The 17,214-nt window shown below is 49.5% G+C and overlaps 1 protein-coding gene across 1 annotated transcript in view; it reads left to right on the top strand.

Moving 5' to 3' along the window:
- GAB2 (GRB2 associated binding protein 2) overlaps positions 1–17,214 on the top strand; it is a 101,762-nt gene that overhangs the window by 37,238 nt on the left and 47,310 nt on the right.

The following is a 17,214-nucleotide window of genomic DNA, read 5'->3' as shown; positions in this document are numbered from 1 at the left end:
GTGCCCATGCCCACACCTCGGTGCTGTGAGCCAGGGATAACTGCACTGAAGTACAGTGGGTTATACTGGTGGGAGAGACGCGTGAGTGGGATCAGCTAAGCAGGAAAACCTGAATTAAGAAAGGCTGGGGTGGAGGCTCAGCATCCCAAAGTGGAGGGGAAAACATCTTTCAGCTTCACTGTACACCTGCCTGAGCCACCAGGCTACCAGCTCAGCTTGTCTCACCGAAGGATTCAGGGATGAGGGCTCCCAGTGAGAGTTGGACTTGTTCTTCCTGGCAGCCTCTGCAGGGCGGTCCTCTCAGCATCCAAGTAAATCATGCAGAGAAACTCTCCACTCCCTTTGGAAAGCATCTACAGCAGTCCACAGCCCCAGGGGCTCTGAAGGCTACGCTTGGCTCAGCAGGTCAGGTCCTTCATGCAGGTTGGCCACAAAGAACATTCACTTCTGGCCTGCCTGGGCCAGACACTGTGTTCCCATCCCAGGATTGATCCCAGATGTGAGTTAGCATTACAAATACGTCTCGGACCCCTCATTTCCCCCAGCTGCCAAGTCCTCCACCCCCATCCCAGTCCCTTTTCTAGAGGGATGATTAACACATGCTGCAATAAGACTCATTGGTTCCTGCTCTTTCCACCCCTCTTTGCTGCAGGTTCAGGTTCCCACGCGCTGTTTTCTACCTCTCAGTTTGCAGGATGGTTGCAGGCAGAAAAATTACTCCACACCCATCACATAACTACAGTTTCCACCCCCAAAGTACTTTTGCAGATAGCAACGCAGTCGTTTTTTTGTTGTAACATCCATCTGAGATTGGGTCTTCATTTGGCACCTGGAAGACTGTGGCACAACAAGGGTAAAAGCTCTTTCTCCAAGGGTTTTTGACAGATTAATGGCAGCTGCAGCATCAGATCTCACAGACTCCTACCTCCCGATCTCGCATTCAGCTTTCTGCTGCAGTTTATTCAGTCCCATTCTGTGTATTTTATCTCATCTAACACCCAGGATATATGAGCTTTATGAAGCTAAGAATAGGCAGGGATTAATGTGTTTCATGTCTATCTCCAAGGTCTCTCTCCAGGTCTTCTCCTAAGGGGTGAAATTCTAAAGGGCACACTGTTTAGGTGTGTACCCCCTTTAGATGTGCCCTTAGTATCAAAGTTAATTAGCAGCCCATTTGCTTGAGATAAAGAGCATCACCGAGAACAAGCCCCAGCACACAGCATTCCGGCTTTAAAACAGCAGGAATGTGGTGTGATAGTCAGGGCAAGGAGCAGGGCATGGGATGGAGCTCCCAAACCACCCACCCCCGCCAAGGTCCGAAGGCACCTTGCAGAGTCTTTTTGTCCTCGCTGCACTTTCCAGGCACTTTCTCAGTGATGATGAAGCAAAGGGAGCTTTTGTGTCCTGTCTAATAGCCTGAGAGTCCTGTAGGCTCTGAGCGCCTTGCTGGCCACCTTTATGGGAGGAGAGCAGCTTAATCTTTATGACACTAATGGAAAAACAAGACCTAATGACAGCTAATCCTGCTCATTTCACTTACAGGGCTGCTTTTGGTGCTGAGTGCTGTTTACGCTGTCAGTTTGGCTTATCCAGTTTTGCCCTGCAGTGCTCCACACCCCATACAATTTTGCATCGGGGATTGCTGTGGAGCAAATCTAGTGATTCCCTTGCTGGAGAAACCCAGAGAAGAGGGCAGTCCTGGCGCAGGCCTGGACACCTTCACCTGGAGGATGTCCAGGATGCGCCTTTGCTGTCTCATGAGCATGGTGATTCCCAGAATGTGTGGATGGGTTTGTCCACCACCCATCGTCACGTTTTCCATTTGCACTTTTATAGGAGCCGGCACGGGACGGAGGCAAGGTTTCTTCCCCAAACCCACAGGTTGAGGGAGGGAGGAGAGCTGCGTAGGAAGGAGGACCAAGGAGTCTTGTTTCTCTGGCTGTGTCCGTGTGGCGTAGGGGCTGAATGTTTCCTTTGTGGTTTGGTCTGTGAAGGCTTGTGTCTAGCCCTTTGCTCTCGTGCCAGGGAGTCCCAGCACATCCATCCTGGAGCTGTCTTGTTGAGACAAAGGACATCAGTCTGCGCACAAGTTCCCCGGCTCTCCCCTTAGCCCTTCTGACGGTTTTGTGTTGGAGCGGAGCATGTTTAAGTGGGTCAACAAAGAGGTCATTTTTTCCAGCGCAGAGTACCCTAATAAATTAACCAGTGAGGATTTTAATAATACATGAAAGGAGAGAGGTTTGCCGCTTTTGGAAAGGCTTTTCAGCTGTTGACAGGGTCAGCAGCTGGGTCAGTGGCCGTTGGGATTCCAGTGGAGGGAGAGGTGGTGGGCATCATTCTCCACCCGTGAGTGTATCCGTGCCATCAGGCCAAAACAGAGCTAATTTGTAAGTGTTGTTAACAGCTTTTCAACACACATTAACAAGCAGATGGTGGAGCTGCTGTGGGGTGGCGGTGGTGGTGTGGAATTAGAAACCACCCTCCTGTCCACTCCTCTGAAGTCTGAAGCACGTGGGCTTCAAGCTGGGCTTCCAGCTGAGTTTCCAAAGAGATGAGGCTTGTGTGATCAGTCAGGGGGAACAGCAGACTACCTCAGTTGTGTCTGACTGCAGCCACTTCTAATGGAATAATTTAAATTTAAGGAGAAAAGGCTAATCCACAGAGGTCACGCTACACAGTCCTGTTCATCCAGTAGCTTCTCAGCTGTTGTAAAGTGGTTTTCAGCACCTCAGCTGATTTATTCCCCTTTGACTTTCTTGGGTTTACAGAAGTCTTTAAACAAGGCAATCTCTTACCATGACCCCGGGCTATTTTTCTGCCCTGTTCAGCCAGATTTGTGGGCATCCTTCAGGTCAGTCAGAGTATTTGATGTTCTCACTGTGTTGTTGGTCGTGCAGGAAGTAGGAACAGCCAGGAACCCTGTAGCATCACAAATAAACTATTGCAAGGGCTTCTGTAGGCTCTGATTTTAGGAAACAATAGTGACATGAATATGCATTAGGAGTATGTTATCTTTGAACAGGCCGTCTTCTCATCAATTTGATCTTCTCATCTATGTTGGCTAAACCATACTATTGTTTGTCAAGTGACTTATTCTGCACTTGAGTTCCCAAAGCCAAACAGACTATTTGTGGTCAGGAATATCTTCCCCAGGCTTTGCTTGCTGGCAGAAGACAAAGGCTGGGGCAGACATGTGGTTAATAAAGTGCCAGCACCATGTTGACTGCTGTTCCTGAAGGCCATGATGGACTCTTCCAGTGCATAGTTGTACACTGTCACAGCACCCCTCAGATCCTAGCCATCTGCTTTTGAGGTGCTACCTTCTGGAGAAGGTCTCTTCCCACGAGGATGACCAGGACTTTCCTTGCTCTCTTCCAAATTCTGTGTGGATGGTCTCTGGAGACTGCCTCTCCTAAAGCCTTCTGCTTCAGCTAAAACTCTCAGTGGCCACTTCCCCTTAATTTTCAGGAGTCAGTGATGAAGAACAATGGAGAGATTTGAAAATCAGGTATATGAGGAAAAGGTGAGCAGAGCTGTATGCAAAGTTCCTGCAGGGAAGCTTGTGGACGTCCTGGAAGTAGCAGTCTTCTCACCTTTCTACCAAAGCATGGAAAAACAAAACAACAGCTTTCCAGATACAGGGAGAAAGGGATTAGGTTAATCCTGAATAAGGGAGTTACTTCCGATCCAGAAGGCAGAAGAAATATTCAGAAGAGACTCCCTAGTCAGTGGGAGCTCAATGCCCAACATCAATCCTGGGCCAAGTGGTGGAGCCCACAGTTGTTAATGGCAGGTCAGCTCTAGGGTAGCGAGGGCAGCCTCAAGCACGAGGCAAGTGAATTAAAACCTGACACATCCCAGAAGGATGTCACCTTCAGATGTGGCTTTTCTTTGTGCCGTTTTTCAAGGATTAATTCTAGGTCTCAGCATTTCTCTAAGTGAAGCGGATCCGATGGCTCCTGCGGGGAGAAGCTGCCGGTGGCACAAAGGGTAATGGAACGGTAAATGTTGAAGACAAATTCATCAGATGGGGCAGTCTGGATCACTTGGCAAGCAGAGCCCATTTGAAAAAAAGTGTGTTAGAAGACAGCCCGATGCAAAATTGTACATCAAAGGAGGAGAAATTAAGATTGTCCCTACGGAAAGGGGCAGTGAATCACCAAATGCAGGGGTTGCTGGGTTTAGTAGAAAGAAACCGCATGAGCAGCTCCTGACGTGAGTTGCGGCTGCGGCAGAAACAGCTAGTGACCCTCGATGTCTAAATGAAGGAATAGGAGGTGCATTTATTTTTCCTTATATACCGCAATGGCAAAACATGTCAGAGTAGCTGGCTACTAATGTCGATGCCAAAGAGGAAGAAAGGGAACATGAAAGTATTCAAGAAGTGGTGTTCAGCACAGAAAATGCTTAGCCTGGCAGCTGGTGAGCTTTTTGGAAGAGTTGAAAGGTTGGAGTACACCGATGATTGTGATATTTTCTACCCTCAAGCGTGCTAAGGACACTCCAGTCTAGTGGAAAAAGGCATCACAAAAGCCCTTCGCACAAAGTGACAGATTGGGAGCAACCACCTCCTTGCTTTTTCTTTCTGGAGATGGTGGCTATACATGAGGACCAACGAGCGGTTACTGGGGCCCATATGGACATAAATGTGCAGTTAATTAAGAGCCTGCGCTATAGAAAAAATCTGTTTATGGTCATAGGATCATTGAATAATTCAGGTTGGAAGGGACCTCAGGAGGCCTGGACTGCCTGAGTCTGTGATTCATACAGGTAAGGGGGGGAACCTGGACAAAATTTCCTTCTGTAGGCACAGGGCTGTGGGACTGGAAGAGTTGTGAGGACTCAACACAAGCCCCAACCGACTGCTGTCACTGACAGATGTCTCGGCTCTTGGGGACATCTGGAGAGATGTACCTCACTGTGGCAGGTTTAAAACCAGAACTCTGTGTATTTTAGCTGGCCACCCTCAACCCAGCTGTGCAACGAGTCAGATTCAGAATGTTGTGTTGTGCAGATCTGGGGTTGTCCCCACGCACACCCCGAGTTATCCTCCACTGCCCTCCGGCTCGTGAGACCAAGTGCCCCAGCACGGAGCGTGCCAGGACAGCAGCAGTCGGGGATGTGAGCTCGGCACGGCTGATCCAGAGCCTTGGGCAGCATCTGGATGTGCACGAGCCTTCTGTGAGTGTCGCCTGGAAACCAGTAAATCCCTCAGCAGGTTTCAGAGGGGCCTGACAGCAAGATGAGATAATTAGCTCTCTACAGCTTTCATCTAAAAGGGTGAGCTGGAAGAGGAGAGAAATCCTCTTTTAACTAAGGAAAGGCTTTTGCATGAGCTTATACGTTATGAAGCACCAGGGAATCCACTCGTTAGGGTGTCCTTTTAAGCTGCAGGAATGAACCACAGGTCTCAAAATCAATAAAGCCATGAAAAAACCGTCCACAGGTAAATGAGTGCCATTGGCGCTGGTCTCCATGCCTTTCTCATAGGAGCTTTCAGCTCCACTTCTCACTTTTGCCCACATTTAATGTGCTTGGCCTCACAGCCTCCTGCCTCTCTGTCTCGCCAAAATGCCAACTGCGCCCATGTTTCCCAGATCAGGGCCAGGGCAGCATGTGAAGCTGTGATGGGTGGGCTCTGCCACGAGGGTCGGTGCGGACAATGCTGTCTCCCTTGCTCCTTCCAAGCCTGGCACATTTAACATCCATAGAGGGTCACAGCCAAGTCCATCTAGTGCTGAATGTTACACAGGGGCCAGTAAGTAGGCACCTAGGGAAGATTCCCTCCTTCTAATATTTTCCCTGTTGTCAACAGTTTTCAGTGCAGCTTTCCGTTGCTGCACATGATGGCACTCAGTAACCTTTGGGGGATTTTGTTTCCGTGATCTTGCTCAGTCTCCACTTGGAGCCAGCTAAACCTGATGCCTCCAGAATATCCTTCAGCAAGGAGTCCCATGGGCCAGTTCTGTGTTGCCCAAAGGAAGGTATCCTTTCGTGTGCTCTGACTCCCGTTACCTTCCTGTGATGTCCCATCATTCTTGTATTAGGTGAGAGTGAGTAGGTCATCTCCACCACCCTCTCCTTGCCATTGATGGTTTCCTCAGCGTCTCTCCTATCCTGACTCTTTTCCAGACTGAGGGGTGCTATCTCACTAGTTCCTTGCAGAGAAGCTGTTCCAGACCCTTGATCATCCTTGTTGCCTGCTGTGTACCAGCAGTGGTGATGCTGACCATGCTGCTCAGCTAGCTACCATGAGATGCAAAGGCTTATCTGGGAGACTGTGAGTTCAACAGGAGCCAAATCAGACCAATTCCTCCATTTTTGTGTAGTTCACAGACACAACAGGGCTGCTTCTCCTCCCCCTTCATCTAAATTATCATCTGATATGCTTCTGGTGTGCACGTATGTGTTTGTGTGGTTTTTCCTCTGGGATGGCTACAGGAGGACCACCAAGCCACCGAAATGGGCATGCATTGGTCTTCCTATCTGGTTGCCCCTGACCCACTTATGAGATACTTGTTCACTCTTTGGACTAAAAGTGTTCCCATTGCCTTCTCTCATTCACCCCACAGTTCCCGGCTGTCTTATAAAGCCTGAACTGAATGTATGATTGGTGCCAAGTCCCAGGAATGCACTTTTCTCACCATTTACTTTGCAAAAGGCCTGGGTTTGGCTCAGGCTGCAGCAATTCTGCTCAAATTTGATTAATCTTAACCTGTTCACAAAAACTTGGGTTTATTTGAAGATAATCTGTATGGGGACATAAAGTCTACCATTCATCATGGTCAAAAGGAAGCGCCTTGCCTCCACAAGAGTAGATTAGTTGCTTGAAGGTGTTGAACCTCCTGTATTTTGGGGGCAGAAGGTGTATTCTGGGTCTGGTACCAATGGGAGGACATCCCGGTGGTCCAGGCCCATAGTAGCCCTACATATGCATCCCCACTAGAGCCAAAGCACATTTGGACAGGGATAAATGGCTTTGTTTCCTCTGAAAGAGAATCCTTCTGGGTGCACCAAAGCCACTTAAATACCTGAACCGATACCTAGAGATGAGCACTTTTTTTTGTGTCAAAAATTTATTGTTGCTGTGAGCAAACAGCTCATGCAGACACGTGCAAGTTGACCTCAGCTAGACATGAACTAGACATAAAAAGGCAAAGTTTCCTCAAGGAAAAAAACATAGAGGCAGCATGATTGTAGCCAAGGGATCAAGGAATTGATTTATTAGCTTGGCAGCCAGAAGGCAAGGTAGAGGACTGCACCACTGCCACAGATTTGAGTAGCCTTGGCTGGGTTAGCTCGCTGCTTTCCTTCCTCATCTGCCTTTTCTCTTCCAGTCTGGCATCTCTGACCTAATGATGTTTCCCATAACGTCTGGATAGCGTCTCACATTGGGGCTACCCTCGTAATGTTTCCTTGACAAAAAAGCTACAGCAGGGAGAGATGAAGGTCCAGATTTTGTAAAGGCATGAGGATACCCAATTTCCATGGTATTCCCAGGGATCCGATGTTATGTTCCAGAGGGTTTGTAGGAATGTGCTGGGGAAGGTAAAAACAGAGGGTTTTGAAGGAGTACATTTCATAAAGCAAACCTGAGCTCTGCAAAACCTTTTCTGACTGGACCCTGTGCCGATCCCTGTGTGCCAGGTGGAAGTTTGGGGAGTTGCAATACCCCTCGCTCTGCTCCCAACCGACACGCCAAGGGTGCAACTGTCTTTCTCACAAAGGAGGAGTTGGGCACCACCATGCTCAACAAGTGCAGTTTTGTCACATCATCTCCCTCATGCAGAGATTTGTCCAGCTGGAGGCAGTTACACATGGAGACAATGGGACAGCTCATTAAACTGGCTGAAAATTAACGAGCTTCAGAGTTTTTCTAAAATTAGAAATCATCCCTGGAAAGGCAAGCCTATCCCAAATATCCTGCTACAAGCCAGAGAAACCAGGAAACCAGTCCTTTAGATTATGGGAGAAACTGCCCAACACTTTACTATCGTATTCAGTGCCACGATACCTCCAGCTCATCATCTCAGACCAAACGGGGGATCCAGTGATTTTTGCTGTGCATAGAAACTGGTAATCTCGGGAGGGGTTCAATATGTAAGAGCCTTCTTCTGCAACCTTTAAACAAAGGAAGCAGCATGCCAAGGAAAGGGGGAAGCATCCTGACACACCTCTCATTCCTGTTGTCCACCTTTATGTCCATCTGTATTTCCATCTGCCTTCACCTGAGAGGTTGCAGGCAGAGCAGTTTAATAATGGGATTCACTGCTAAAGCTGACATGGATGCCTATCTCCAAATGATTGAAACTAAGCTTCAAATTGGCTCTTTCAAATCTCTTCTTGGTTCAAAAGCGTTATTTTAAATCAGCTTTGCTTTGAAACACAAGCAGTGTTTAGGGTTTGGAAAGGGTTCACTGGCTGGGAAACCTTTTTCTTGTAGTGGACCCTTCCCCATCTCCCTCTGGGGCTCGTGGATGCTCATGGATTTGGGACAAAAAAAAACCACCACACCAAAATGCAATTGCCTGCCTGGAAAATATCTCACAGTCAAGCCCAAGCTCAGTGAAAGTGAACCTTATCCTCTCCTGAGCATCTTCCTGGACATCGCAGAGGGCTGGTGCAAGGTGACACAGGGTGGGAGAGCAGCCACAACCTCCAAGAGAAGGCAGAGGGGGGATGGGCAGCGGCCTTTTTTCTCACGAAGCCCATCACTGGGCGCTCATGGGGCAAAGCATCCCTGCAGTGAGTTTTGAGAGGGCAGACTGGTGTTATGTTCACAGAGGAAGTCTGGGCCAGGATCCATGGCCCCTGCCAGCACTGTGTGGGGGCTTTTGGGTGCAGATCCCTCTTCTTGGGATAGCAATTCGGGGTAGCCCAAAGCTAGAGGCGAGGGAAGGGAAATCACTGACAGTGCTGTGGGATTTATTTTGCTCTTGCAGAGGCCAGAAAGCTAGAAAAACTCAGTTATCAAAATGCTATGTTCAAGAGTCATTTGTTCATGACACATTCCCATGTCCAGCCCTGCTTGTGTAATGGCCAGGAAAGCGCTTATCAGAGCCTGATACCAAAGTCTCAGGAGGGAAAAAAAATCTCTGAGCAGTTTGCTTTTTCTTGCAGAAACCCAAAGTTGAAAAAGCAAACTCTGCTGTCACTGTTGGCATGCTTGCGTGGCGTGGGCTGACTTACCCCGGCGGGTTGGTCGGCTCTTGCTCACCTCCTTAGAGTTGAGTGTGGTCAGTCGTGGTGGCTGGGCTTGGCAAACAGACTTGAGAACACTAGTCTTGACGTGCACATCATCTAAAATATATGTAACTATAGTATCGTAAGATATATGATAAATATAATACCACATAATAAGCTGCTGCACTGTCTTGTTTGGTGGCTGCAGCCCCTTGTCCGTGTCAGCCTTTGAAGAGGCAGCAAGGTGCAAGCCAGCCCCCATGGTGCTGCCCCGGTGGTGGTGATGGTGGGGAATGAGGACCATGCAGCTTTGTGCTCAGTTCATCGCTCGTGTGGCAGAGCCACATGCTTATGCCTGGCGAGGCGATACGGCAGTGCCGTCACTCTGTGGCTTGCTCCAGCATCGAGGCAGGATGCGGCCAGGGCAGATGTAGGGGCTGGGAATCACCCTTGGGACCAGCGTTGACGAAAACAAAGCACCTTGAGGCCAAGGATGAAAAATCCCTTTAGTGGCCCTGGCTTCTGGATCAGACCCAGACTAAACAGTCAGCTGGAGACTCGCTGCAATCCCTTCGGGGCCCCGGGGGTATTGCCTGCAGCGTTGCTTTTGTAGGATGTGGTCCTTTTTGCTGTGCTGTTTTTCTCGAGTTGGCTGATGGGGGCTTGGGGAAGAGGTGGTGGTGGTGTTATCTCACCCCTTCTCCGGGTGTCCTGCAGATCCCTGGGGAGCCTCTGGCTCTGCCCGTCCCCACACAGGGGCACCCACCTGCCTGCACCTCCTTTGGGTGCCGCTCTGGTCCCCCCACAAAGGGTGTGCCACAGCGGGACCGGGGTAGCGATTTCAGCTAGGAATAACAGAGTGGAATACAGAACAAGGCTGAATTGCAGGAAATACTTCCAGATAACAAAATCCATGGCACGGCAGCAGGGACACGGTCAGGCCCTGCACATGGACCATTTGTGGCCAGCCCTGGGGCAGGAGTTGGGCTGGAGCTGGGCTCCATCTTGCTCCTTTGGACCCCATGCTTTCCCAGCACCTTCCTGCTTGCAAAGGTGCCTTGCAGCTTTCAGCAGAAGGAATTACCCAGAAAAGGTTGTTTTACTCAAGTAGAGTTAGAAAATGCTGGTGCTGCCCTTTCTCATGCTAAATGCTGAGGACGGGTGTTCACCGGGTGGCTGCACCCGTCTCACGTCAGGGCTCGCGGTCTGAGCAGTTTCATCACGTCTCTGTACTGCAAGTTCAACACTTCTGACTGAAAGCTGGACTAATTATGGAAAAGCAATTTAGATTTTGAGATAACAGGTCAGAAAGGACCTTTGGAGGTCTCCAAACCAATCTCCTGCTCAAAGCGGGGTCAGCTTGAAGTTAGGGCCAACTCTGAAAGTAAATCGCATTGCTTCTGGTTTTGTCTAGGCAGGTTTTTAATATCTCCAAGGACGGACTTCACTCCACCTATTGGGGTTTTTTTTTGTCCCACCACTCATTGTGAAGCCTTTTCCTTACATCTAATGGGACTTTCCCATTGCCTCTCATGCTGCCCCCATGCATCTCCCAGTAGAGTTTGGCTCCATCGTCTCTACACTCTCTAGGCAGGAGCACCCCTGGCCCACCCCAGGGTTTCCCTGTGTCCTTCTTTCTGAGACTGTCACGGCTTTTCTGGTGGTGTAAGTACAACCTCACGACTTCGCGTTTTGTTTTTCCATCCCATCCTTAATCAGGTGCTCCATCATCCCAGCAGGAACACAATCAGCTCCCTCATGTCCCAGAGAGACATCTTTATTTTCCTAAGATTGACCATGCAACACTGAGCTACTGAAATCTTCCCAACTGGAGAACTCCTGTAAAATAGATATGAAGGGAAATGTTTTCCACCTCGTGTCACTGCTTTGTCACCCATCACATTCACAGAGTGTGGTGGTGGGGAGCAGGTCCTCCAGCTCACACCAGCATACTTTTAACTTGAAGCCATCCCAACCCCTTCCTTCCTTCCTTGGTAGCAAACACCTCTGAAGGCAGGAGCCATTTTTGAAGCTTATGGGGTTTTAAATGATCTTGCAAATAGGTTTTAGTCTGTGTTTGAGCCTCACCTCCTTAAAACCCTTTCTCAGTCAGTCATGAGTGATGCTCATTGCGGGAAGTCTCGTGCCAGCTGCATCACCCTCAGGTGGATTTTGCATGCAGCGATTCAGTGTGTGCTCTGAACCTTAATTATACCTTCAACAGTGGGGAAAAAAAATCCCAGGAGGGAAGGTCAGTTGACAGCCTGAGATACACGCTGGGTTGGGGTTTTTTTTGCATCGCTGTTACTTCCCTCGATCCCCCCAGCGAGCCGAGAAAGAGCTGCCTTGTACCCCAGCAAGGTTTCCTGTGCCCTGCAGGGTCTTGCCGCTGCAGTGCGGCGTTATTAACGCTGCCAATCAAGCCTCCCCCAGAGCAATGCTGCTAACAAACTCGCTGTGAACTCGGCCACAGCAGACATGTGATTAGCAGGGACCAGTCTCCATCCCTTTGAAGGGTGAGAGGAGTGGGGTTGGGACCTGTCTGTTCTCAGCATCATGTCAAAAGGTGCTGTGAGAGGGCAGTGGGCAAGGAGAAGGTGCCTGGAGAGCCGGGGGGGGAGGGTCTGGAAGGGCAGGAGGGGGATCAGGGAGCTTCTGTTTGTTCTTGGGCTCAGGGACATTGAGGTTTTGTGCGGCAGTCAGCCAGCAGGACCATTACCTGAGCAGACATGGGGGGCCTCCTTGCTGCTTGCAAATTTTCCAAGCCGCATTTCCATTGAGTTAGCACTTACACAGGGAGGGGAGAGGCGTTCTTGCATGAATAATAAAACCAGCATCCTTCTGTCCATCAGATGAGATAAAAAGCCCCTAGGGACACAGAGGAAGACAACATTATTATACAGGTCACCAATAGGTTATTCTACAATCCTCCCGTATGTGGCTTCACTCCCCGATGCTGGTAGCACCGGCTGCAGCAGGGGACTGTGTCCCTTGTGCAGGGCAGCAGGGATGGGGTGGCCAGGGCAGGGTCAGCTCCAGTGTGGGGTAACAGTCCAGCAGCTACAGTCAGCGTCATTGTGCATGGCAAAAATAATAACACCACTGAGTGAGCCAAGCCACCCGAAATCTGCTCTCGGGATACCCCTGTCATCTCTATCCCCCTTTTCCAGGGATGATCTTGCCTGGATGGCTAAAGTGGTGGCAGCTGGGATGGGACATCAAGGACATAGTGGCTGGGAAGAACAGTGAGAACCTTCCAGTCATTGTGGTCCTTCTCACATGCTCCTGGAGTGTGAGCTCCCCTGCCACACCAGATGCACCAGGAGCCGGAGGGCAAACGTGCTTGATGGGGTGCAAGACCACTCTGTACTGCACGGTGAAAACTGGGGTCATGTGGGCCTAGGACAAGCTTGGGGCTTTCTGCAGGCATGGAGGCATCCCTGCTGTCGGCTGGTGGCCGTGGGGCCATGGCAGGAGCCATCCAACACATGGGACTTCTCTGGCTGTGGGTGAATCTGGGACACAAGCGCCTGCTTGCCCCACTGTGGGGTTTCCTGCTCGAATCACTCAGACCCTGGCTTCATCCCAGTGTGAAAAATTTGCCTGATGTCACAGCTAGGTTGCTTATCCCGCCTGCCAGCTCGGATTAGATCCTGTGGTTTGTGTCAGATCAGATTTTGGAAGGTTTATTTCACACTGGTGGTGTGCTGCACTTACGGGCACAAAGGTGGCGGTGGGGGAAGAAGGAACAGGGCAGAGAGATTTCCTGGGAAAAATGTATTTATTTCTCTTTTCCCTTCCCTTCCCTTCCCTTCCCTTCCCTTCCCTTCCCTTCCCTTCCCTTCCCTTCCCTTCCCTTCCCTTCCCTTCCCTTCCCTTCCCTTCCCTTCCCTTCCCTTCCCTTCCCTTCCCTTCCCTTCCCTGCCCTTCCCTGCCCTTCCCTGCCCTTCCCTGCCCTTCCCTGCCCCCTATATATGCTATAAGTGTATGGTGGTACAGTTATTCATATGTAAGATTTCAGAGATCTGGCTCAGGAGTTTATCCTAATTAAAAGAACATTCATTTCAGCTAAGAGCTAACAGTCTCTGACTGTTTCCAGCTCCTCACTTCTGCGCTAGGGTAGTAGTGGGTGGGCCACTCCATAGGTCCCACCAAGAGGCATCTCTCCATACTGTCAGTATATTTACTGTTTGACTCCTTAGGATTGTGGCAGTTAGCAGGCTGCCCAGGGACGGATGTCTGGCTTTGCTAACATTGAAATTATTATTTTCCTCACCTCTTTCTTTTTTTCTGAAACAATATGTAGGCTGGGTCTCTGTAACTACTTGGCAGCGGAGCAGAGGGGGAGATGCTGTCTCACTATGATCATAGTTAATAAAGTTTCTGTCTCACCTGTCCTTAATTGGTTATTACACACTTGGAGTCCCCAGATTGTCTGACAAGGGACAATCTGAGCCCTCTGCACTGATGACACCACCTCTGTCACAGCATTACACCATCAGGAAAGCCTCAGGGGACAACAGGGACCTCACTGTGGTGTGGTCAGGAGATCTCCCATGATTGTATCTCGGTTGCTCAAGAGCAACCACCTCTCCAGTTGAGCTCTGCTGGTTTCTTACCCAGCAGAGGGGATGGGAAGGATCCCAGCCACTGCCTGAGCTCCCACAGAGCATCCCCACTAAGTGCACTCAGGCGGTGACCCCAGCAGCACTGCCAACCCAACTCACCAACGCACAAAACAACCAATTCCAGGTAGCATCCAGCTGGAAAGGGGTCTGTTTTGTAAACTCTAACTTGCCATGGAACTGTTGAGGTGGAAAGCAATCAAGCAGCAGTCATGGTTCTCACGATCCAGGGAGGATTTACATTGCACTGGCAGCATGATCGGCGATTTTTTTAACAAACAGGTCTTCAAAGGATGTACTTGCCAAGCGTCAAAATATTCCTCAGTGTTATTAAGGCCTTTTAGCAGCTGTAATTGAACTGTGAAGCAACCTGATGCAGGCAAAGGACCACACAGCTGGAAATTTGTGCTGCAAAAGCACCATTTTATGGCTGTTAAACTGTTGGCCCCTCTCTGTTGTGAAGCTGTTAAACAAACACAGCCCTTGGCTCACACCACATGCCGGTGAGGCGCAGTGTTTTGGCAGGAGTGGGCTGACAGCAACAGGGGCTTCAAAGGAGCCAGCAAGAAATAGAATTAAGGAGAGAAGGAAAATTCAGGTGAAGATGTGTGTTGGCCATCAGAGCCCCGTGGCAGGAGAAGGTGGACTTGGAAACAGAGTGTGTAGGTTCACATGGAGTTTGCATCCTCCTCTGGTTTAGCATGGTCTGTGATTGCCATGCATATGTGGATCCTATGCATCCTACTGCTGTCACAGCCAGTGGTCAGTAGACCCTTAAATCACCCTCTCGCAGGAAGGTGATGTTCTAGGGAAGCCTAAATGTGGAAGGTTTGGATGATATTGGTAGCTTTGAATGGGGAAATGAATGTCCCAGGAGGACAGGCCGCATGCTGCAGGCTGCGTAACCTTTGCCACATATCACTATATGTTGAAGCAAGCTCCGTTAGGGCCAGTAGATGCTCCAAGAGCAGCCCCAGCCTGGCAAACACAAGTTGAGCCCTTTTCCTAATGGAGACATGGCAAATCCACAGGGAAGAACTAAAAAGATTGCTGAGCTGAGTGCTCAAAAATGCCAAGAAATGGGGAAAATCTCCACAAAATAAGAAGGTTCCTGTCTATTTCTTTATTATTTCCTTCCATTCTGTTCTAATGGTCAGTGTGTATTCCTCTGGTTCAGCAGCTGATCTTAGGAGGCAGGAATGTCTGGTCCTGCTGTGGGGATGTGCAGTGGGATCCAGCAGTGCTGCCTGCAGCTGCCTGTCCACGACAGGCTGTCCAGAGGCTGCTTCCCTGAGCTGTTTTTCTGGGTCAGAAGAACATCAGTGACTTTTTATCATTAGGAGAGCACCAGGCAGAGGTGGACAGGGTGGTCATCCCAGGTTGGTGGGGCTGTTGCCCTGTCCAATGGTCCTACCCTCCAGTGATACTCCAGCTCCTGAAGCTTCCCAAGAAATTTTGTCCTGGCAAGAGCAGTTCTTTCATGACTATCATATGTTAGGGTTTACCCAATACCCAGACCGCGTGTGTTATGCTGTTTGCCAAATATTGACTGTGAGGGGCTTTCCATTGCTACCAGACAGAGTAAAGAGAACTAGAGAAGTTGTGGCTCTCACAATGGCAATAAAAAAGGAAACTGTGGTAGCATCACCAGCCTTGCTTGCAGCATTTCCTCCCATTTTTTTCCATGAAAGCTCTACATTCTGGAGTCCAGTTTCTGTACTTTCTGTTTTTTTTAATATAACTTGTCAGCCATGAAGGGAAGTTGCAAGACTTGACTCCAAACAGCTGGAAAGCAACGAGCCAAGTAGCAAGAACTGGTGTTGGATGTGTCTTCATTCAGGTGGTGGTTTGTGTGGTTGCACAACCCGACCTTCTTTCAGACGCGCGCACTGATGCGTGCCCATGCCTTAGTCCTGCCAAGTATCTGCAAAGAAATGGCTCAGTGTTAATAGGAAGAAGCTAATGGGACATTTTCCACCTAGAGCTAGAAAAAATGCTTGTGGGTTTGCTTCCCAATGATTTGGGTGATCCATTTGGAGACAATGGACTAGCAAATTATTGCCACTGCCTGGTAAATTTTACCAGGTTTTCGCCCTCCCTGATGGATGCAGCTCTGCTGTGTGCTTTTTTTCCCCCATCTAAAAGCAGCCGTTTTGATGAGAAGTGGGTGAGTGTCTCCTGGATGAAGCCAAAATCTGCCAGTCTGGCACGTCCTCTTGCTAAGCAATTTGCTGCTCCACTGCATTCAGAAGATTGCACTGAAGTTGCTTTCCTGGCACGGGGAGCTAGTTTGAGAATTAGTGCAAAACTAATTTGGTTACAAATCACAAAGATGCTAACAAAAGCTATTTTTAAGCCTTTGAGAAGTACAGTGTGAATCAGATCATTCAGGAGTTTCTTACCCTTGTTTCAGCCACCAAATTTTCCAAAATTGTGGGATCCTGGTGCAGCTGACTGGCTGAGATCTAGAACATGCCCATCACCAATATGCAAAGCCTCACAGGACTGTGGTCACCTCCGGGGGAGCATCATGGAGGTCCCAGCACACTGCTCATCTTGCTGCCTCTCTTGGGTTACTAAAGATGTTTGTGGCTGTTTGTTCTTCCTTCTTAGGGACATCATGTGCTTCCACATGACCCAGCCTCTCACAATCATATGAACCCCAAAACTGGTGATTTAAACAAAACAAAAAAAAAAAAAAACCAATAAGGTAAACCTCATTAAAAACCCAAATGTCCACATCTGGGGCAGAACAGTGGAGACCTCATCCCTTCCCTTGGCATCCTCTGGTGCAAACAGAGGTCTGTGTCAGGCAGTGCAGGAGCGCTGGTGGTAACGCACATCATCCATGTGGGCTGTATCCAGCCCATGCTGTTCATGCGCCTCTTGGACCTTCACTGCCTTAAAAGGCAGCCTGAACAAACTCAGATGTTTTAAGGACTAAGCTTAGATATATTCCTTCCCCTCCATATGCCATGAGAGCTGAGCCCTCTGCAAGGCAGCATCGCTCTGCAATGGGGAGCAGCTCAAAGTTGTCCCTCACCCCATGCATCCCTCCGGCAGCCACTGGGATGCTCATGCAGAGCGCACCCCCAATTCTTCTTGATTCTCTGTGTAACATAAGTTGTAGCATTTGGCACATTCTTGTTGTGGCTATTCCCCCTCCTGTGGGAGCTTCCAACTGCATTTGGCATGGGGAGAGCAGAGGGGCCGCAGCTCCCAGTGCCAGGGATGATGGTTGACATTTATCTTGCCAGTTTCCTTCAAACACCATAAGCCCCTGAGTCCGTTCCCCAGGTGGTTTGGCCGGGGGCTGCCGTCAGCAGTGCTTGGAAGAATCGATGATAACCTTTTCCTTTTCTAAGGAGTTTCCTGCATGCTGGGGAGCAGAAGATGCTGAAAAACA

Source organism: Falco biarmicus, chromosome 2 (genome assembly GCF_023638135.1).
Source record: "Falco biarmicus isolate bFalBia1 chromosome 2, bFalBia1.pri, whole genome shotgun sequence".
NCBI lineage: Eukaryota > Metazoa > Chordata > Aves > Falconiformes > Falconidae > Falco > Falco biarmicus.
The sequence above is the reverse complement of the archived record's forward strand: the minus strand, read 5'-3'. Positions and strand labels throughout refer to the sequence as shown.